Genomic DNA, 22,789 nt, shown 5'->3' on the forward strand with positions numbered 1-22,789 from the left:
TTTTCAGGCAGGCCCTTTAAAGCGGGGCTGGAGTCATCCTAGAGATGCTACCTTGAACTGTTAGAGACTGTGTTAGAGTTTTGTTCAAGTCTGTTGAGGCCTAGTCCACAAATGGCTGAGGAGACTGGCTAGAGTTTGGTCAAGGAGAGAATTTTTGTTACTCCGCATATTCTGCACATTACTCTGCATGAAGTGTTGTATTTTACGTACCCTAAAGTCTGAATTATTGCGTATGTTGGAAAAGAACTGAATTCTCAGTACGTATTATTTGTATCCTTATTTATTTTAAACAATTTAGGTTTATTTACAAACAAGTTTCATATAATATTATAGAACTGGCAAATACAGATGCTCTCTATAGGCCAAATTGTTTCATAGCACCTTCCAAAGAGTCAGTCAGTCATTTGCTAACATTAAGGTTGAAGTATAGGAGGTGATGCCCAATTCCTCAAAGAAAACAATAAACAGACAATAGCACATCTGTGTCTTAATTTTTGTGTGTTTCAAATGTAGAAAAGAATTCTTGGTCGTTAACTCATTTGATAGCCTAAATTTAATGTATGTTTACATTATACCATATTTAAAAAGTAAAGCTGTGGGAGTGTTCCCTTTGGCAGTGCATCTGCTAAAACTGGAGCAATACAGAGAAGATTAGCATGGTACTAGCAAACCAAATTCAACAGTATGTTACAAGCATTGTACACCGTCACCAAGTGGAATTTATTACTGAGGTGCAACATATAAGAATCAATCAATATAATATGCCACATTAACAGAATAAAGGACAAAAACCACATGATCATCTCAACTGATATAGAAAAGTTAGTTGACAAGATTTGACACATTTTCATGATGGAAACACTCAACAAACTAGAAACAGAAGGAATCTACCTCAAGATAATAATAAAGGCCATCTATGAAAAGCTTATATCAGCCAGGCATGTGGCTCACGCCTATAATCCCAACACTTTGGGAGGCCGAGGTGGGTGGATCACCAGAGGTCAGGAGTTCAAGACCAGCCTGGCCAACATGGCAAAACCCCATCTCTACTAAAAAAAAAAAAATTAGCCAGGCGTGGTGGCACATGCTTGGAGTCCCAGCTACTCGGGAGGCTGAGGCAGGAGAATTGCTTGAACCCGGTAGGGAGAGGCTGTAGTGAGCTGAGATTGTGTCACTGCACTCCAGCCTAGGTGACAGAGCAAGACTCCATTTCAAAAGAAAGAAAGAAAAGAAGGAAGGAAGGAAGAAAGGAAGGAAGGAAGGAAAAGAAAAGCTTATATTGAGCTTCATACTCAATGGTGAAATACTAAAATCTTTTGTTCTAAGGTCAGGAAAAAAGCATGGATGCCCACTTTCACCACTTTAATTCAACATAGTATTGGAAGTAGTGGCCAGAACAATTAGACAAGAAAAAGAAATAAAAGGCATTCAAATTGGAAAGGAAGAAGTAAAATTATCTTTGTTCACAGATGACATTATCTTATATGTAGAAAACCTTAAAGATTCCACAAAAACTGTTAGAACTAATAACCAAGTTCAGCAAAGTTGTAGATTACAAAATTGATATGAAAAAGTCAGTTGCTTTTCTATACACTAACAATGAACAATACAAAAAGAAAATTAAGAAAACAATTCCATTTACGATAGCATCGAAAAGAATAAAATACTTAGGAATAAACCTAACCAAGGAGGTAAATGACTCGTATAATCAGCTGGGCGCGGTCGCTCATGCCTGTAATCCCAGCACTTTGGGAGGACAAGGCGGGTGGATCACGATGTCAGGAGTTCGAGACCAGCCTGGCCAACATGGTGAATACCTATCTCTACTAAGAATATAAGAATTAGGTGGGCGTGGTGGTGCACACCTGTAATCCTAGCTACTCAGGAGGCTGAGGCAGGAGAATTGCTTGAACCCATGAAGCAGAGGCTGCAGTGAGCTGTGATCATGCCACTGCACTCCAGCCTGGGCAACAGAGTGAGACTGTGTCTCAGGGAAAAAAAACCAAAAACGATTTGTACAGTCAAAACTACAAAACATTGCTGAAAGAAACTAAAGGAGACACAAATAAATGAGAAGACATCCCATGCTCATGGATTGCAGTACTTAATGCTGTGAAGATATTCATGCTACCCAAAGTGATCAATAGATTTCAATACAATCCATATCAAAATCCCAATAGTATTTTTTTTTTTTCAAAATAGAAAAAAAATCACCCTAAAATTCATACAAAATCTCAAGGGACCCTGAATAACCAAAAAAAATTTGAAAAGGAAGAATAAAATTGAAGGAGTCACACTTCCTGATTTCAAAAGATATTACAAAACCACAGTAATCAGAACAGTGTGGTACTGGCATAAAAACAGATAAATGGGCAAATGAAGTAGAATAGCCAAGAAATAAACCCTTGTATATATGGTCAAATGATCTTTGACAATGGTGCCAAGATGACTGAATGGGGAAAGAACAGTGTCTTCAATAAATGGTTTTGAGAAAACTAGATATCCATATGCAAAAGAAGCTGGGCCCTTATATTACACCATATATAAAAACTCAAACTAGACTAAAGACCTAAATGTAATACCCCAAACTATAAAACTCCTAGAAGAAAACATGGGAGGAAAGCTTCCTGATACTGGATTTGGCAATGATTTCTTGGATATCACACCAAAAGCATAGGTAACAAAAGCAAAAATGGACAAATGGAACTTAAAAACTTTTGCGCATCAGAAAACATAATCAAAATGAAAAGGCATTTTCTTCTCCCTGTGGAATGGGCAAAAATATTTTAATATTATATATCTGATGAGGCATTAACATTCAGAATATATAAAGAACTCCTGCAACTCAACAACAAAAAAGTCAAATGACCCAATTTAAAAAGGGACTTGAATAGGCATTTCTCCAAAGAAGATACACAGATGGCCAACAAGCCTATGAAAATATGCCCAACATCACTAACCATTAGAGAAATTCATACCAAAACCACACTGAGATATCACCTCAGGATAATAGGATGGCCATTATTTTTTTAAAAACACCAAAACCCAGAAAATAGCAACTGTTGATGAGGGGATATCACCTCAGGATAATAGGATGGCCATTATTTTTTTAAAAACACCAAAACCCAGAAAATAGCAACTGTTGATGAGGATGTGGAGCAACTGGATCCTTTTGCATTGGTGGTAGGATTGCAAAATGGTGCAGCCACTATAGAAAATAGTATGGCAGGCGAGACGCAGTGGCTCATGCCTGTAATTCCAGCACTTTGGGAGGTCAAGGCGGGCAGATCACCTGAGTTGGGAGTTCGAGACCAGCCTGACCAACATGGAGAAACCCTGTCTCTACTTAAAAAACAAACAAACAAACAAAAACAGCTGGTAGCACATGCCTGTAATCACAGCTACTTGGGAGGGTAAGGCAGGAGAATCGCTTGAACCCGGGAGGTGGAGGTTGTGGTGAGCCGAGATTGCAGCATTGCACTTCAGCCTGGGCAATAAGAGTGAAACTCCATAAAAAAAAAAAAAAAAAAAAGGAAAGAAAATAGTATGGCAGTTCCTCGAAAACTGCCAGACTACCGTATGATTCAGCAATACCACTTTTGGTTATATATCCAAGAGAATTGAAAGCAGAGTCTCAAAGAGATATTTAAGAGATATTTGTGCTATCATGTTCATAGCAGCACTATTCACAGTATCCAAGAAATGGAAGCAACCAAAGTGTCTACTGAGGGATGAATGGATAAACAAAATGTGGTATATACATATAATAGCATATTATTTAGACCTTTAAAAAGGAAGAAAATCCTGTTACATGCTACAACATGGATGAACCTTGAGGACATAATGTTAAGTGAAACAAGCCAGTCACAAAAAGACACATACTGTATGATTCCATTTATATGAGTTATCTAAAATAGTCAAATTCATAGAAACAGAAAATAGAATGATAGAAACTAGGGTCTGTGGGGAGGAGTAAGTGAGTTGTTTAATAGGTAGGGAGTTTCAGATTTGCAAGATGGAAAAGTTCTGGAGATCTATTTCACAAAATGTGAATATGTTTTACTGAACGGTACACTTACTATGGTTTAGGTGGTAAACTTTTTATGTGTTTCTAAAAGTCACAATAAAAAAAACCCCATAAACCCACGTAAGCTCCATGATGACAATAGTTTTTTGTCTGTTTTATTTTCTTCTATATGATTGGTGTTTAGAACAGCATCTGGGACAGGGTGGCCTCTCAGTACATATTTGATGAATGAATGAATGAGAAAGTACAAAGACTAATGTGTTGCCATTACTTTTTATCCTCTTGTTAAGTGAATTACAGCAAGGGAAAGTTAAGTTTAACTGAAGATATTATTAGCATAGATGAAAGACACAGAGACAAAGGCATTTAGAAATATCACTTTCAGAGAGGAGAAAGGAAAGTTGATAAACACTTGAAAAGTTGTTCAACATCATTAGCCATTAGGGAAATGCAAATCAAAACCATGAGATACTTCTTCACACTTATAAGATGGCTATAATAGAAAAGTCAGACAATAATGAGTGTTGGGAAGAATATGGAGAAATTGAAATCCTCATACACTACTGGTGGGAATGTAGAATAGTGTAGCCGCTTTGGAAAACAATTTGGCATCTCCTCAAAAGGTTAAAAAATATAGTTACTATATGACCCTCAATTCTACTCCTAGAGAAAAGAAAACAAGAGAAAAGAGAACATATGTTTTATAAAAACTTTTACACAGCTGGGCATGGTATTGTGTGTCTATAATACCAGCTATTCGGGTGGCGGAGGCAGGAGGATTGGTTGAGCCCAGGAGTTTGGGACCGGTCTGGACAACATAGGAAGACGCTGTCACACACATAAAAATCTTTACAAAGCCAGGTGTGGTAGCTCATGCCTGTAGTTCCTGCTACTTGGGAGACTGAAGTGTGAAGATCACTTGAGCTCAGGATTTTGAGGCTGCAGTGAGCTGTGTTAGCACCACTGTACTCCAGCCTGGGTTACAGAGCCAGACCCTATCTCTTAAAAAAAAAGTCCAAAAAGCTTTCACATAAATGTCCATAGCCATATTATTTATAACAGCCAGAAAAAAAAATGGAAACAACCCAAATGTTGGATAAATAAAATGTGATGCATCTATACAATGGAATATCATACGGGAGTGAAAAAGAGTGAAATACTGATTCATGCTACTATAGTACATGAAATAATCTTGAAAATGTTAGTAATCAAAAATACTATGTATTGTGTGATTCCATTTATATAAATGTCAGAATAGGCAAACTCATTGTATTGCTCCATTCTTGCACTGCTATAAAAAACTACCCGAGACTGGGTAATTTATAAGGAAAAGAGGTTTAACAGTGCTAAGAGTTCTGTGGGCTGTACAAGCCTCTCCTTTTGAGGAGACCTCAGGAAACTTACAATAATGGCAGAAGGTGAAGGGGAAGCAGGTACATATTCACTTGGCCAGCAGGAGGCAGAGGAAGGCACTACACGCTTTTAAATGAGCAGATCTTGGGAGAACTCTATCACAAGAACAGCAAGGGGGAAGTCCACTTTCAAGATTCAATCACCTCCCACCAGGCCCCTCCTCCAACATTGGGAATTACAATTCAACATGAGATTTGGCTGGGGACACAGAGCAAAACCATATTATTCTGGCCCTGGACCCTCCCAGATCTCATGTATTTCTCACATTGCAAAATACAATCTCTCCTTCTTAACAGCCCCCTAAAGTCTTAAATCATTTCAGCATTAACTTAGAAGTCCTCAGTCCAAAGTCTCATCTGAGACAAGGCAAGTCCCTTCCACCTATGAGCCTGTAAAATAAAAAACAAGTTAATTACTTCCAAGATACAATAAGGGTATAGGCATTGGGTAAATACTCCCTTTCCAAAAGGGAGAATGGCCAAAACAAAGGGGCTACTGGTCCCATGCAAATTCAAAACCCAGCAGGGCAGTCATTAAATCTTAAAGCTCCAAAATTATCTCCTTTGACTTCATGTCTCACCTCCAGGCCACATTGATGCAAAGGGTGGGCTCCCAAGGCCTTGGGCAGCTCTGCCTCTGTGGCTCTGCAGGGTACAGCTGTTGTGGCTGCTTTCAGAGGCTGGAGTTGAGTGCCTTCAGCTTTTCCAGGTGCATGGTGCAAGCTGTCAGTGGATCTACCATTCTGTGGTCTGGAGGACGGTGGCCCTCTTCTCATAGCTCCTGTAGGCAGTGCCCCAGTGAGGACTCTGTGTGGGGGCTCCAACCCCACATTTCCCTTCAGCAGTCCCCTAGTAGAGGTTCTCCATGAGGGCTCTGCCCCTGCAGCAGATTTCTGCCTGGATATCTAGGCATCATCATACATCCTCTGAAATCTAGGCAGAGGCTCCCAGGCTTCAACTCTTGCCCTCTGTGCACCTGAAGGCATAACATCACATGGAAGCAACCAAGGTTTTTGGCTTGCACCCTCTGGAGCAGTGGCCTAAGACATATCTGGGGCTATTTTAGCCATGGCTGGAGCTGGAGCAGCTGGGGCACAGGGCACCATGTCCCAAGGCTGCACGGAGCAGTGGGGCCCTGGGCCCAATCCATGAAACCATTTTTCCCTCCTAGGCCTCTAGGCCTGTAATGGGAGGGGCTGCCATGAAGGTCCCCGAAATGCCTTGGAGACATTTTCACCATTGTCTTGGCTATTAACTTTCAGCTTCTCTTTACTTATGCAAATTTCTACAGCCAGCTTGAATTCCTCCCCAGATAATGGGTTTTTCTTTTCTACCACATGGCTGGGTTACAAATTTTCCAAACTTTTACACTCTGCTTCCTTTTTAAATATAAGTTCCAATTTCAGATAATCTCTTTGTGCATGCATATGAGTTATGCTGTTAGCAGCAGCCAGGCTATATCTTGGAACACTTTGCTGCATAGAAATTTCTTCTGCCAGATACCCTAACTCATTTCTCTCAAGTTCAAAGTTCAACAGGTCCCTGGAGCAGGGGCACAATGCCGCCAGTCTCTTTGCTAAAGCATAGTAAGAGTAATCTTTACTCCAGTTCCCAATAAGTTCTGCGAAAGAAAAATACACTTTGGGGCCCCAAAATCACTAAGCTAAAGGGAAAAGTCAAGCTGAGAACTGCTTATGGCAAACCTGCCTTTCATTGCATTCAAAGTCATCCTTATGCACACTGAGATAAATGCATATTTGATTGCCTCCTTTGGAAAGGCTAATCAGAAACTCAAAAGAATGCAATCACTTGTCTCTCACCTACCTGTGACTTGGAAGCCCCCTCCCTGCTTGAGTTGTCCTGCCTTTTCAGACAGAACCAATGCTTATCTTACATATATTGATTGATGTCTCATGTCTCACGTCTTCCTAAAATGTGTAAAACCAAGCTATCCCCCAATGACTTTGGGCACATGTTGTCAGGACCTCCTGAGGCTGTTCATGGGTGTGTGCCCTCAACATTGGCAAAATAAACTTTCTAAATTTACTGAGACCTGTCTCAGATATTAGGGCTTCACAGTTTCTCATCTTCATCTGAGACCTCCTCAGCCTGGACTTCACTGTCCATATCACCATCAGCATTTTGGTCACAATGATTCAACAAGTCTCTAGGAAGTTCCAAACTTTCTCCCATCTTCCTTTCTTCTTCTGAGCCCTCCAAACTTTTCCAACCTCTGCCTGTTACTCAGTTGCAAAGTTGCTCACACATTTTCAGGTGTCTTTATAGTAATGCCCCTCTTCTATGGTACCAATGTTTTGTATTAGTGCATTCTCACAATGCTATGAAGAACTACCTGAGACTGGTTAATTTATAAGGAAAAGAGGTTTAATTGTGCTCATAGTTTTGCAGGCTGTATAGTTTTCTGCTTATGCAGAGGTCTCAGGAAACTTACAACATGGCAGAAGGTGAAGGGGAAGCAGGCATATCTTCACATGGCCAGTGGGAGTAGGAGGAGGTTCTACACACTTTTAAACAAGCAGAGCTTGGGAGAATTCTATCACAAGAACAGCAAGGGGGAAATCCACCCCCATGATTTAATCACCTCTCAACAGGCCCGTCCTTCAACACTGGGAATTACAATTCGACATGAGATTTGGGTGGGGACACAGAGCCAAATCATATTACTTATAGAGACAGAAAATAGATTAGTTACTTCTAGAGCTAGGGGTGAGGCCATATGTGGGAGATGGAGAGATATGGCTAGTGGGTACAGAGTTTCTTTTTGGAGTGATGAATGTATTCTAAAATTGATAATGGTGATGATTACACAACTCTAAAGAAAGTAAAAACCATTGAATTATACAATTTAAGTGGGTTGAGTTGTGTGGTATGTAGATCATATCTCATTAATACTGTTTTTTGGTGTGTGAAAAAAAGATATAAAGGAGTCAGACTTTAGGAAGATCAACTCAAATATCTGTGCAGCATTTAAAGGATTTTTAGGTTTTTAAAGAAAATAAAAAGCAGGTAAGATTGCCAGTTTGTATCTATCTGTTCATGGTGGAAAATGGTAACTTTTTATCATGTTCATCCTAGTCACAAACATTGTGATGTTACTTCATACATACTCATTCTAAAAGGCAGAGATAAACTTCATTTTTTTAAAGATAAGGAGTGAACACTTACAGGAATTACTTAGTTTGGGGACTAGAACTAGATGGGGTGACCTCATCATTGTTGTTTCATCTAAGGGTACAAAGTACTTATTTTTCCTGACTCTGGTATTTCATAATGGAAGCAGGGCAAAGTGTCAGTTGGGCTTCTACACTGGGAGCAATAAGAAATTTCTAGAAAAACATCTGAGATGTTTCTGTAAATAGCAGAATTAGCATGTGTGCTAAACTAGTGGTTTTTACACTTTTTTTGTTCATGTGTTCCCTAAAATAATTTAGAATTCTTGACTGTGAAAATTCAAGCATATATAAAAGTAGAAGCAGTAGTATAATTAGCACCAATATACCCGTCACTCAGATTTAATGACTCTCAAGATATTGTCATTTTTGTTCCTTCCTTCTTTTTCTTGTTTTCTTTGCCAAAAGATTGTAAAGCAAATCCTGGACATCATGTTAGTTCTCCCCATACGCCTCAGTACACATCTCTAAACACATCATTTCTTAACCACAGTGCCACATCATATCAAATAGTAAGATATTTTTGGTTGCCTCCAAAATGTCTACTTATAGTTGGTTTATTTGGATCAGGATCCAAACAAAGTTTAAGCATTACTTTTTAGTTTTATGTCTTAAGCTTAAATATCTCTTACTCTAGAGAAGGCCCCTGTTTTTTTCTCTTCTTTTCATACCATTGACTTGTTCAGGAATGGCTGTCTTATAGAATGTTCTACATTCTGGATGTGTTTGTTTGCTTCCTTGTGGTGTCATTTAACTTGTTCATTTAACTAGAGCATGCATTTTTCAACAGAGATGATATTGGATATTTACTAGAAAATTACCTTCTTTTTTTGTTGTTGTTGAAACAGGGTCTTGCTCTGTTGCCCAGGCTGGAGTGCAATGACATGATTACAATCACAGCTCACTGCAGCCTTGACCTCCTGGGCTCAAGTAATCTTTCTACCTCAGCCTTCCCAGTGGCTGGGACCATAGGCACATGCCACCATACCCACCTAATCTGTGTATTTTTTGCAGAGATGGGGTCTCACTATGTTGCCCAGACTGGTCTCCTGGGCTCAAGTGATCCTTCTGCTTTGGCATCCCAAAGTGCCAGGATAATTTTTTTTCTTCATCTTGTATTTCTGTTTTATGTTTTACCCCAGTTTTATGTTAACGTTATCCTTATCTTTGAAAGTATTTTATTGATCATACTTCTTTGCCACAAAATTACTGACTAATATGGCAGGTTGCTAGATGTTCCCCAATGCCTTTCTCTCCTTCTTTTGTAGTATTAAAACTGCTGATGGGGCTGGGCGTGGTGGCTCACACCTGTAATCCCAGCACTTTGGGAGGCCGAGGCAGGCAGATCACCTGAAGTCAGGAGTTTGAGACCAACCTGGCCAACATGGTGAAATCCCGTCTCTACTAAAAATATAAAAATTAGCCAGGTGTGGTGGCAGGTGCCTGTAATCCCAGATCCTGGGGAGGCTGAGGCAGGAGAATTGCTTGAACCCGGGAGGGAGGTTTCAGTGAGCTGAGGTCGCACCATCGCACTCCAGCCTGGGGAACAAGAGCAAGACTTCATCTCAAAAAACAAACAAACAAAATAAAACAACAACATCAAAACAAAACAAAAAACTGCTGATGGAATGGATCAGGATCACTTTTCAGTGAATTTGTCAACTTTGGGGTTTCCAGACCATACAGGTAGGTTACATTTGAGCACTAAACCCATGTAAAGGAATGCCTATGCTTACAAACTGTCATGAGAGAGTTTTCTTTTTTTCTTCCCAGGGGCCAGAAAAAGAAATATTTCTTTATAATCCATCTTGTTACTCAACCTTAACATTTGGAAGGGCTTGGCTTTGTGGAGAGGTCTAAATTTTAAATTCCTGCCTTACATGGGTCTAAGTCCTCCTCCGCTAGTGTTAAACCTTAAACCCATGATTACTGAGAGAGTACGAGCATAAGCATACTCTTATTTTCCAAATTTTCAGGCCTCTCTTTGTTTTTGCTTCTTTGGGGAATTCCCTTACTCTCTTGCAAGCGTGGATCTGAATTTGAAAATACGTTTGTTAGATTTTATCCATAATATCTAGATGTTTTGAAGCCCAAACATTTTCATATGATCTTTCTTGTGATGTTGCTTTGGAAGTCTCCATACTTCTCTTATATCCCTCCTTCTGTTCTCCTCTGCCCAAAATATTTGTTCCATAGCAGGTACAATTATCTGCCATTATCAAACTGTTTACTTCTTTGCCTTAAGTGTAACTTGGCTCTTCCCCTAAAATCACTGTTCACTGTTTGTCCTTTTTTTTTTTTTGAGACAGAGTCTTGCTCTGTCGCCAGGCTGGAGTGCAATGTTACCATCTTGGCTCAGGGCAACCTCTGCCCTCAAGTAATTCTCTTGCCTCAGCCTCCCAAGTAGCTGGGATTACAGGCATGTGCCACCACACCCAGCTAAGTTTTGTATTTTTAGTAGAGATGGGGTTTCACCATGTTGGCCAGGATGGTCTGGATCTCCTGACCTCGTGATCCGCCCACCTCGGCCTCCCAGAGTTTTGGCATGACAGGCATGAGCCACCGTGCCCGGCCAACTCACTGTTTGAAATAGCTTTTTTCCCCACATAGTCCAGACTCTAACTTACTGTCTTTTTTCATATCTGTACTCCCCTAGACTCACACAATCACCAGCTTCCTTTAAAACATGTGCTGAATTACTTTATATCCTTTCTGTGCACACTCCCTTATTTATTTAGGGCCTGATATGTGGGAAATTTCAACATCTCTGTGGATGGCCTCACCCACACTCTAACCTCAAGGCCTCTTGCTTATTCCAGACATGAGGAGCTATGCAATCTACTCCACGATGGCCACCCACTCCCAAAGCCACACCTGTGTTCCTTGTCATCACCTGAACTAGACTATTTTAGAATTTGTAATCCCGGACATATAATTTACTAACCGCAAGCTACTCACCCTCCAACCGACTCACAATCTGACACCAGCACATTATTCAGCCGTTTAATCTCTTCAAACATTTCCCAAGTCCATTAACTCCCTTGCATTGTTCCACTTCTTTTTTTCCCCATGGTGCTATACTCTGCCCACATTCCTGCCAGCAACCTTAACTTCTTAGCTTCCTTATCATTCCACAGCATCTACTGTGCATAGCCTCTACGTGGGATTAATCTGATCTTGAACCTTCTCAATTTCTATACTTAAAGTAAAAATAAAGGTAAATGGGTGCCACTGGTACACGGTCTCTGGCCTCGCTAGGGTCTCAGGACTGTTTTGGTAATCCAGACACTGGACCAGTGCTTCCTTGAGTTGAAGATGGCAGGCCCATAGAATGAGAGGAGCCTGGGTGCTTCAATTAATGCTCAGAGAAGAGCTATTTACTGACCATGTTGGTCTTCATTTGAGCAAGAAAAAAACTTCAATTGTGTTTGAGCCATCATTTGGTATCTGTTTGTTGCAACAATTACCATTACTTTAATGAATACAATGAGATAACGTTAATTTTCATCAGCAATAAGAGGAAATGTTATTTTATTTATTTAGTTTTTTTTAGATGGGGTTTCACTCTTGTTGCCCAGGCTGGATTGCAATGGCACAATCTTAGCTCACTACAACCTCTGCCTCCTGGGTTCAAGTGATTCTCCTGCCTCAGCCTCCCGAGTAGCTGGGATTATAGGCATGTGTCACCACGCCCAGCTAATTTTGTATTTTTAGTAGAGAGGGGGTTTCACCATGTTGGTCAGGCTGGTCTTGAACTCCTGACCTCAGGTGATCTGCCTACCTCGGCCTCCCAAAGTGCTGGGATTACAGGTGTGAGCCACTGAGCCTGGCTGAGAAAATATTATTTTAAACCAGCAATATAAAATTTAATTTATTTCTTTCTTTTATTTTTCAGGCAGGGTCTCACCCTCTCGCCCTGGCTGGTCTCGAACTCCTGGCCTCAAGTTATCCTCCTGCCTCAGCCTCCCTAAGTGCTGGGATTACAGGCGTGTGCCACCACACCTGGCCTAGGAAATGTCCTTTCATTTTTGCTTCTCATCTCCCTGGTCCTACCTGCCTTATCCCCTATAGGGCTCACTAGTTTTAGTTTCTCATGTATTCTTCAGAGTTTCTCTATGAGTATATAAGCAACTTTGAGTATAGTTTTATTCTCCCTTAAAACAAAAGATAGCATGTAATCCCAATTTTATACTTTTCTTTTATTTCTCCTTTTCCTTCTCCTTCCTCTTCCTCTTTCTTTTCCTCCTTCTTCCGCTCTTCCTCTTCCTCCTCCTTCTCTTTCTTCTTTGCCTTGCTCTGTTGCCCAGGTTGGAGTGCGATGGTATGATCATAGCTCGCCGCAGCCTTGAACTCCTGGGTCAAGTGACTCTCCTGCCTGAGCCTCCCAAGTATCTGAGACTACAGGCATGTGCCACCATGCTCAGCTAATGTTTTTAATTTTTTTTTTTTTTTGACGGAGTCTTGCTCTGTTGCCCGGGCTGGAGTACAGTGGCGTGACCTCGGCTCACTGCAAGCTCCTCCTCCTGGGTTCACACCATTCTCCTGCCTCAGCCTCCCGAGTAGCTGGGACTACAGGTGCCCGCCACCACGTCCGGCTAATTTTTTGTATTTTTAGTAGAGACAGGGTTTCACCGTGTTAGCCAGGATGGTCTTGATCTCTTGACCTCGTGATCCACCCGCCTCAGCTTCCCAAAGTGCTGGGATTACAGGCGTGAGCCACTGCGCCCTGCCTTGTTGTTTTTAAATTTTTTAATAAAAATGAGGTCTTGCTGTGTTGCCTCAGCTACTTTCAAACTCCTGGCCTCAAGCAATCCTCCTGCCTAGGCTTCCCAAAGAGCTGGGATTACAGGTGTGAGCTGCCATGCCCAGCTTGCCTTTTTGTCTTTAACAAAATATATTGGGGAATTGGGGAGTTTTCCATATTTACACACAGAAATTTCTCTCTCTGTCCAGCTGCACAATATTACAGTATGGTTATACCATAATTTTTGCCAATCACTAAGAGATTGGTTGATAAGATAATTGCTTAATAAAGAAATTAGGGTATACTTTGTTTCGTAGCTTTGGGGGAACAGAAGCCCAAGGGAAGAGCAGCTTGCCCAAGAAGCAGTAGCAACAGACACGTGCCTGGAGGGAGCATGATAGCATCTGCCACGTGGAGGAGAGCATGAGCCATTCTCCAGCACTAGAGAAGATGGCATTGCAGCCAGCAGGAATGTGGCATCATTCTAAAAGCAGTGAGAATGACACTATTGCTGTCTCCGAGTTCACCACTTCCCTCTCAGGCCTGCACTCAACCCCTCTACTGCTTATTTCCAGTGTTTCTGCATTAACTACCACCTTCTTTTTAAGAACCAATGAATCTCAGACATTCCCATGGCCCAAACTCTCCCTTTCCGACACCATCTTAACCGTGCTTCAGTAAACATGAGTTGTCAACTCTCAAATGTGTGTCTCTAGTCTAGACTTCCCTTCTGAACTTTAGACTTGCACATCCAACTGCCTTCTCCCATCTGCACTTAGAGGTCGCTAAAGTTTTACCAATTCATCATTTCCACGCTCCCTCCAGGCACCTGTCTGTTGCCACTGCTTCCTGGGCAACATGATTCCTTAGGATTTTCTACACATAAGACTATGTTATCTGAAAATAGAGATCATTTTACTTGTTCTTTCCAATCTGGATGCCTTTTATTTCTTGCCCAATTTCCCTGGATAGAATCTCTGGTATGATATTGACTATAAAGATGAGAGTAGGCGTCCTTGTCTTATTTTTGATCTTGGGGTAAAACATTCATTCTTTCATCGTTAAGTATGATGTTAGCTGTAGGTTTTTCATAGATGCCCTTTATCAGTTTGAGGAAGTTCTATTGTTGATTTTTAAATAATGAAAGGTTGTTAGATTTTGTCAAGTGTTTTTCTGCCTCTATTGAGATGGTCAAGTGGTTTTTATCCTTTATTCTATTAACATAGTGTGTTATGTTAATTGATTTTACAATGTAAAACCAATCTTACATTTCTGGACAATTCCCAGGTGAAAATGGTGTATAATTCTTTTTACATGTTACTGGATTCCATTGACTAGTATTTTGTTGCTTTTACATCCATAGTCATAAGATATATTGGTATGTAGTTTTTTGTATAATATGTTTGTCTGGTTTTTGTATCAAGGTAACATTGACTTCTAGAATGAATTGGGAAATGTGTAATATTTTTCTGTGTTTTGGAAGAGTTTGAGAGGATTTGTAGAAATTATTTAAATATTTGTTAGAATTCACCAGCAAAGTCATCTGGGCTTGGGCTATTCTTTATGAGGGTGTTTTATTTTATTTTATTTTTTTAGACAGAGTCTTGGTCTGTCACCTGGCTGGAGTGCAGTGGTGCAGTCTCGGCTCACTGCAACCTCCGCCTCCGGGGTTCAAGCAATTCTCCTGCCCTAGCCTCCTAAGTAGCTGGGACTACAGCTGCGCACCACCACACTCAGCCAATTTTTGTATTTTTAGTAGAGACAGGGCTTCTCCATGTTGGCCAGGATGGTCTCCATCTCTTGACCTTGTGATCTGCCTGCCTTGGCCTCCCACAGTGCTGGGATTACAGGCGAGAAGTTTTAAATTACTAATTTAATCTCTTTACTTGTTATAGGTGTTTTCAGATTTTCTATTTCTTCTTGAGTTAGTTTTGGTAGTTTGTATCTTTCTAGGAATGTGTCCATTTCATCTAAGTTATCTAACTGGTTGTTTTTAGTATTCCCTGATCATTCTTTTTTATTTTTGTAAGGTCAGTAATAATGTCCCTCTTTCATTTCTGATTTTAGTAATTAATCTGTTTTCTTTTATTGGTCATCTAGCTAAAACTGTCAATTTTGTTGATCTTTTCAAAGAACCAGATTTGGTTAGACTTTTTTTTTTTTTCTCTCTCCCCCTTCTCACTCTCTATTTCCTTTATTTCTGCTCTAATTTTTATTGTTTCTTTCTCTCTCGCTCTCTCTCTTTTTTTTTTTTTTATGAGATAGGGTCTTGTTCTGTTGCCCAGGCTGGAGTGCAGTGGTGCAATCATGGCTCACTGCATCCTCGACCTCCCAGGCTCAAGTGATCCTCCCACTTCAGCTTCCTGTGACTGCAGGTACACACCACCATAGGCACTAATTAAAATTTTTTTTTTTTTTTTTTTTTTTTTTTTTTTTTTTTTTTTAGAGATGGGTTCTCACTATGTTGCCCAGGCTGGTCTCAAACTCCTGAGCTCAGGTGATCCTCTTGCTTTAGTCTTCCAAAGTTCTGGATTATAGGCATGAGCCACCATGCCTGGCCTATTGTTTCTTTCTTCTTGCTCTGGGTTTAGTTTGATTTTCTTTTCTTGTTTTCAAGGTGGAAGTTTAGTTTATTGATTTGAGATTTTTCTTCCTTTTTTAACATTGACATTTATAGCTAAATACTTCCCTTTAAGCACTATTTTAGCTCTATCTCATAAGTTTTGGTATGTTGTATCTTCACTTTCATTCATTCTTTTAAAAATATTTTCTATCTCTTTATTGATAATATTTGTTGGATGAGACATTGTCAACATACCTTCCTTTAATTTTTTAAGCATGGTGTCCTTTAGTTCTTTGAACATATTTACAGTAGAGGCTTTGAAGTATTTGTTAAGTCCAACATCTGGGCTCCTCAAAGGCATTCTGTTGCCTGATTTCCCCCTTTTTTTTGGGTCACACTTTTCTATGTCTTTACAAATCTCATTATTTTTGTTGAAAATTATGCATTTCAGATAAGTTTTATAGATTCTGGATATTAATCCCCCTCTCACCTGGGGCCCGTTATTTGCTTTTTTATTTCTTTAGTGACTTGGCTGGAACAGATTATTGAAATCCATTTCCCTCATAGTGTAATGTTGCTCCTTAGACAGTGAAGCCTTGGCCATGCACATAGTCCCTCTGATGAGCTGAGATGACTGGAGTTTTAGCAGGGTTCTCTTTAATTATGTCTTCTCTGGTTCCCTGTTAAGCTTCTTTCTGGGCTGACTTTATTGGTAACATATCCAGCTGTTAGCCGCCAATAACTGCTAGCTGGTTGCTCTATTTTTTTTTTTCTTTCTTTTTTTTTTTTACAATGTCTAGGGCATAAATTGCTCCATCACCTGATTCAACTAGTCAGGTCCCTTTGCTGGGGCAGTCTTTGAGGCTTGCTTCGAGCCCAGGAGGGCTCTGCTTAGCTGTCTCTTTCCCTGGTTCTCTGTTAAACTTCTAGCTGGTCTACCATTTTATTTGTTGCTAGTAGTTTAATGGAGCTAAGAGCCTCCTCCTAATTGTTTACCACAAAAATCTCCACTGTTTTTGACAGCACACTTAGGCATGAACTTCCTCACATTTTCCTCTAAGTAAAGTAGTGAGTCCTTTTCATTTCATTTCATTTCATTTCATTTCATTTCATTTCATTTCATTTCATTCATTTCATTCATTTCATTTCAGACAGAGTCTTGCTCTGTCGCCCAAGCTGGAGTGCAGTGGCATGACCTCGGATCACGGCAACCTCCCATCTCCTGGGTTCAAGTGATTCTCTTGGATCACCCTTCCGAGTAGCTGGGATTACAGGCGTGTGCCACCATGCCTGGCTAATTTTGTATTTTTAGTAGAGGCGGGATTTTGCCATGTTAGCCAGGCTGTCTCAAACTCCTGGCCTCAGGTGACCCGCTTCCATCGGCCTCCCAAAGTGCTGGGATTACAGACATGAGCCACTGCACCTGGCTCAGTAAGTCCTTTTAGAAAAAGCCTCTGAATTTTTTATTCTTATGGCCTTCTCTCTCCCTGGACAGAATCTCTACCACTACCTCAGAGTAGGGGTCCACTTCTTCTGAAATGATACACCTGCCTTGCTCCACAAGTGGAGCCTTGGATTTGGATGGTAGCCCGTAGTCTTTCTAGCCTGCTCCTCCTGGCATAAAACCTATGAGTGAGCTGGTGTGGAGGTAATTGAGACACAATTTTCTGAGTCTTCTGTGCCTGGGAATAGCTTCTGCCATACAAGAGGGGACTGGCTTTTGGAAGGAAACCCCAATTGAATCCCCTACCTCAACTTCCGAATAGTAAAAGAGTTTCTGAATAGTAATGGAAGGTGAAGTATGCTGAAAGAAAAGAGATGAGAGACCAGTTAGGAGGCTCTTGTAGAAGTTCAAGAGAGATTTGAGGTTTCTTTGGATTTGAGGTTGAATTAACACTGTAGCAGTAGAGATGGTTAGAAGTGGTCTGATTCAGGGTGTATTTTGAAAGTTGAGCTCACAGGACTTGCTGATGGATAGAATGTAGAAGGTGAGAGAAAAGATCAAAGATGACTATTCTCCCAAGCCATTCCTTTAACCATACTTGGCCATTATGAGAGTGGAGAAAGAAAACAAGCCAGAAACTTTCTTCTTGGAGATTTGGCTAAAAACCAGGTTGTAAAGCAATCAGTCAGCAAGTATTTGCCAAATGCTTGCAGGTGGCAATCGATTCGTTCATAAGCTTCACCCTATGAACACATGTGTTGCCAGAAAGGGGTCCTGATCCAGACCCTAAGAGAGTATTCTTGGACCTCATGCAAGAAAGAATTCAGGGAGAGTCCATAGAGCAAAGTAAAAGCTAGTTTATTAAGAAAGTAAAGGAATAAAAGAAGGGCTACTCCATAGGCAGAAGAGTGGCATGGGCTGCTCAACTGAGTATACTTGTAGTTATTTCTTAATCATATGCTAAACAAGGGGTGGATTATTCACAAGTGTTGTGGGAAAGGGGCAGGCAATTCTTGGAACTGAGGGTTCCTCTTACCTTTAGACCATACAGGGCAACTTCCAGACATTGCCATGGCATTTGTAAACTGTCATGATGCTGGTTGGAGTGTCTTTTAGCATGCTAATACATTATAATTCATGTATAATGAGCAGTGAGGATGATCAGAGGCCACTTTCGTCACCATCTTGGTTTTGGTGGATTTTGGCCGGCTTCTTCACCACATCGTGTTTTATCAGCAGGGCCTTTGTGACCTGTATCTTGTGCTGACCTCCTATCACATCCTGTGACTAAGAATGCCTAACCTCCTGGGAATGCAGCCCTAGGTCTCAGCCCTATTTTGTCCAGCCCCTATTAAAGATGGAGTCACTCTGGTTCAAACACCTCTGACACATGCAACTCTTCAGAAAACCAGCCATCATTTTGAGCCTCTCTTGCCACAATAATATTACTATAAAAAATACAAGTCAACTTCACTTTTTGAGCCTCTGCTTTGCCCACCGCCTCACTTGTGCTAACCTACTCGATCCAGCACTTTTGAGCTGTTGGCTTTAAAATTCAGCTTCCCTTGTTTCTCTTAAAGAGGAAACTTTTAAATGGTGGCTCTGTCTTACCTGGATCTGTAAGGATATCACTGTGTTTCCCAGAGTAAAAGCTTCTGTTATTGGCTGAATATGCCCTTTTCCCCCCAAATACTATATAAAGGATGAGCCCTTTACATATAATGCAGATAGAATCAAAGTCTTCATTCACTAAGCAAACATTTATTGAGTGCCTACTATGTGCCAGGTATTGTGCTAGGCATTGATTATACCATAGTAAATAAGATAGTCTTTTCCCTCAGAGAGTTCAAAGAACATGCAAATTGAATGGTTTTATAACAGTGTTATATTATATAAACTATGATTATGTAAATCGTATAGGCTTCCAACACGGAGTGGGGAGGCAAGGCAGGCAAGACTTTCAGAGATGTTGAAACATGGAGGATCAAAAATATTAGCCAGAAAAGTTGGGAGTGGGACAAAGTAGGGTACTCTACGTAGGAGAAATAGCATGATCTAAAATCCAGAGGAAGATGTGTATATGGTAACTTGGTAGATCTATGGATATGAGTTGGGTAGAAAGTAGAGTCTAAGAAGGAGGGATAAGAGAGGGAGACAAGGGTCAGATCATGAATGTAGCTTTCTAAATGACATTAAGCAATTTAGACTTTCTGAATTTTTAATACAGTGTAGATACTGGATTGATGTTGGCAGTTTGGAAGCAGGATGACAGTCAGTGGTTCAGGGAAGAGGTGATGGTGGCAGGAACAAGGCAGGGAGGAGGAGGTGAAGGGAAAAGAGAAGCAGATGAACTTAAATGCTGACCAGGTAGAATCAACAGTTCTTGGTGAATGACTAGGGGAAGAAGTCAAGGGTAAAGTCCAGGTTTTGGACTTGGCAAAAAGTTGGAAGGTGGGAAAGAGACCCAGGAAGGGTGAGGAAGCTTGGCATGGTCTGGTCTGGAGGAGGGGAAAATCATGAATGCAGTGTTTGGACACTGAATCTGAGGGTCTTTTGAGATATGAAATCAGTGATAGGATATACAGATCTGGAACTTAGAGAAACCTGAGCTGGGGATATACATTTGCAAGTCATCCACATGTAAGTGGTGTTCAAAATCATGGGGATGGATGAGATTGTCTAAAGGGAAAGCCTACAGTGAAAAAAGAAGAGGCTCTTCTATGCCTGGGCCTTGAGGAACTCCAACACTGAATAGCTGTGTAGAAGAGGATATGCTATAAAACACTGAGAAGTGTCCAGAGAAGTGGAAGAAAAATTGGGATACAGTGTTTTAAGGAGAAAATGGTCAATAAGGTTAATTGTTGCTGAGAGTTCAGGTGAAATGAGAATTGGAAAATATCTGTTGGAGTGAGTGAGCACCATGGAATTTAATTTTATTGTTTCCTGGAGCTGGTTCAGGGGACAGAAGGGAGCAAAATCCAGATTGGAATGGGTTGAGGAGGAAGTGGAAGGTGAGAAAATAAGGCCCATGAATGCAGACAACACTTTAGGGCAGTTTGGCCATGAAGGTGAAGAGAGAGAGGCTAGTAACTGGATCAAGATATGGGAACGAGGGTGGGGGCAGGGTGGGGGGGTTTCAAGAAGGAAGATCATTAGGTTAAAAAAGCCAAAGAGAAGGATTTAGTGGAAGAGAAGTTCAGCAGAGAAGAAGCGAATAATAAAAATGTTCAGTTCCTGAGAAGGTGGGAGAGGATGGAATGCAAAGCCGTGATGGTGGGACTGGCCGCCAACAGCATATGGAACATCTGTACCATAATGTGGTAGAAGAGGGAAGACGGGCTATGAAGGGAATTTATATGTTTGGCATTGGAGAGTTGAGAAGTTCCTGTCTGATGACTTTTTTTTTCCCCTCTGGGAAGGAGCAGAAGAAATGTGGTCAGGAGATGAGGAATGAGATGATCCATAAACTGAGGTAGGTGATCATAAGTTCCACATGAAGTAAGCTTCCCTTGCATGTGGGTCTCTGTATTCAGCATTTGCCTTGCTGGAGCTTAAGAGAAGACAGGGCGTTAGGTCCATCCAGGGTTATGATTGCTGGAAACAATTCAGCATTTCCCAAACGAGTCTTTCTCAAAATACTCTCCTGACAGATTGTAATAGGTATGTTGAGAAAACAAAAAATGTTCCCTGGTCAAAGTTTGGGAGAATCACTCTATTCTCTATTCTCTCTCTCTCTCTCTCTCTCTCTCTCTCTCTCTCTCTGCTTCTTTATTTCTATTTGATGGAGTCGTGCTCTGCCACCAGGCTGGAGTGCAGTGGCCAATCTCAGCTCACTGCAACCTCTGCCTCCCAGGTTCAAGCGATTCCCCTGCCTCAGCCTCCCAAATAGCTGGGACTACAGGCGCGTGCCACCATGCCCAACTAATTTTTGTATTTTTAGTAGAGACAGGGTTTCACCATGTTGGCCAGGATGGTCTCAATCTCTTGACCTCGTGATCCACCTGCCTCGGCCTCCCAAACTGCTGGGATTGCAGGCGTGAGCCACCGCGCCCGGCCACTCTACTCCTTACTTAATGTAACTCCAGTTAAATTTAATATAATCAAGTTTTTCAAGTTTATTTGCATCCAGATTGCTTTGTGTGTGCTGCATCTGTAAAGGCCTCATAGCTTTGTTTACGATACATCATAAAAGAACCAGGGGCCTTTTTTCCTTTGAACATCATCAGCACGTAACCATCGAAATCCACATTGATTTAGGGCAGAGCAAGAGCTAAGGCCTGAAAGATGCCTCAGTCTTTTTTTTTTTGAAATAGAGTCTCGCTCTGTCCTTCAGGCTGGAGTGCAGTGGTGTGATCTCCACTCACTGCAACCTCCGCCTCCCGGATTCAAGCGATTCTCCTGCCTCTGTCTCCTGAGTAGCTGGGATTACAGATGCCTGCTACCATGCCCGGCTAATTTTTGTATTTTTAGTAGAGAGAGCGTTTCATCATGTTGGCCAGGCTGGTCTTGAACTCCTGACCTCAAGTGATCCACCTGCCTTGGCCTCCCAAAGTGCTGGGATTACAGGTATGAGCCACTGCGCTGGCCGGTACCTCATTCTTCATGAAGAGCAGCTTCATGTGTTTACTGCATGTACGTTTCTGTCATTAAAACACAAACAATAAACTAGCCTCCTTATTGTCCTTTTAGGTTCATAAGAAGCCCGCTTGAAAACTGGTCAGGGGGCAGGCACAGTGGCTCATGCCTGTAATCCCAGCACTTTGGAGGACTGAAGCAGGAGGATCACTTGAGCTCAGGAGTTCGAGACCAGACTGGGCAATATAGGGAGACTCCCCCATCTCTACAAAAAAGAAGAAGAAGAAAAAAAAGAAAACTAGCCAGGAAAGCAAGCCAATGCCCATCCCACACGGTTAGGTTGAGGGTTGGGGATGGGGAGAGGACACTAGTCAGAGTTACTTGTATTGTTATTATTTTTTTTATTATTGAGAGAGAGTCTCCTGCTGTCATCCAGGCTGGAATACAGTGGTATGATCCCAGCTCACTGCAAACTCTGCCTCCCAGTTTCAAGCGATTCTTCTGCTTCAACCTCCCGAATAGCTGGGATTACAGGTGCCTGCCACCGTGCCCTGCTAATTTTTGTATTTTTAGTAGAGATGGAATTTCGCCATGTTGGCCAGGCTGGTCTCGAACTTCTGATCTTAAGTGTTTCACCTGTGTCAGCCTCCCAAAGTGCTGGGATTACCAGCATGAGCCACCGCACCTGGCCACTTGGGTTATTTTTTTACTACTGCAACTAACTGACGTTGTCATAGGTCTTTACGGTTTGAAAATTGCTCTTCTATGTGTGACTTACTTAATCACAATTAATTATTGTTGAGCAAGGAACATAGTTGGGGGTTTGATGAATG

General features: G+C 41.3%; 1 long non-coding RNA gene across 2 annotated transcripts in view; it reads left to right on the top strand.

Annotated features, from left to right (window-relative positions):
* The window catches only part of LOC144337693 (uncharacterized), a 77,666-nt gene that overhangs the window by 801 nt on the left and 54,076 nt on the right, over window positions 1-22,789 (top strand). Inside the window, exon 2 of one of the 2 annotated variants that reach the window (XR_013411122.1) lies at window positions 20,801-21,177. This is a non-coding gene — a long non-coding RNA (uncharacterized LOC144337693). The remainder of the gene's footprint in view (window positions 1-20,800; window positions 21,178-22,789) is intronic. The other variant, XR_013411121.1, reaches the window with a different exon arrangement.

Source organism: Macaca mulatta, chromosome 20 (assembly GCF_049350105.2).
Source record: "Macaca mulatta isolate MMU2019108-1 chromosome 20, T2T-MMU8v2.0, whole genome shotgun sequence".
Classification (NCBI taxonomy): domain Eukaryota; kingdom Metazoa; phylum Chordata; class Mammalia; order Primates; family Cercopithecidae; genus Macaca; species Macaca mulatta.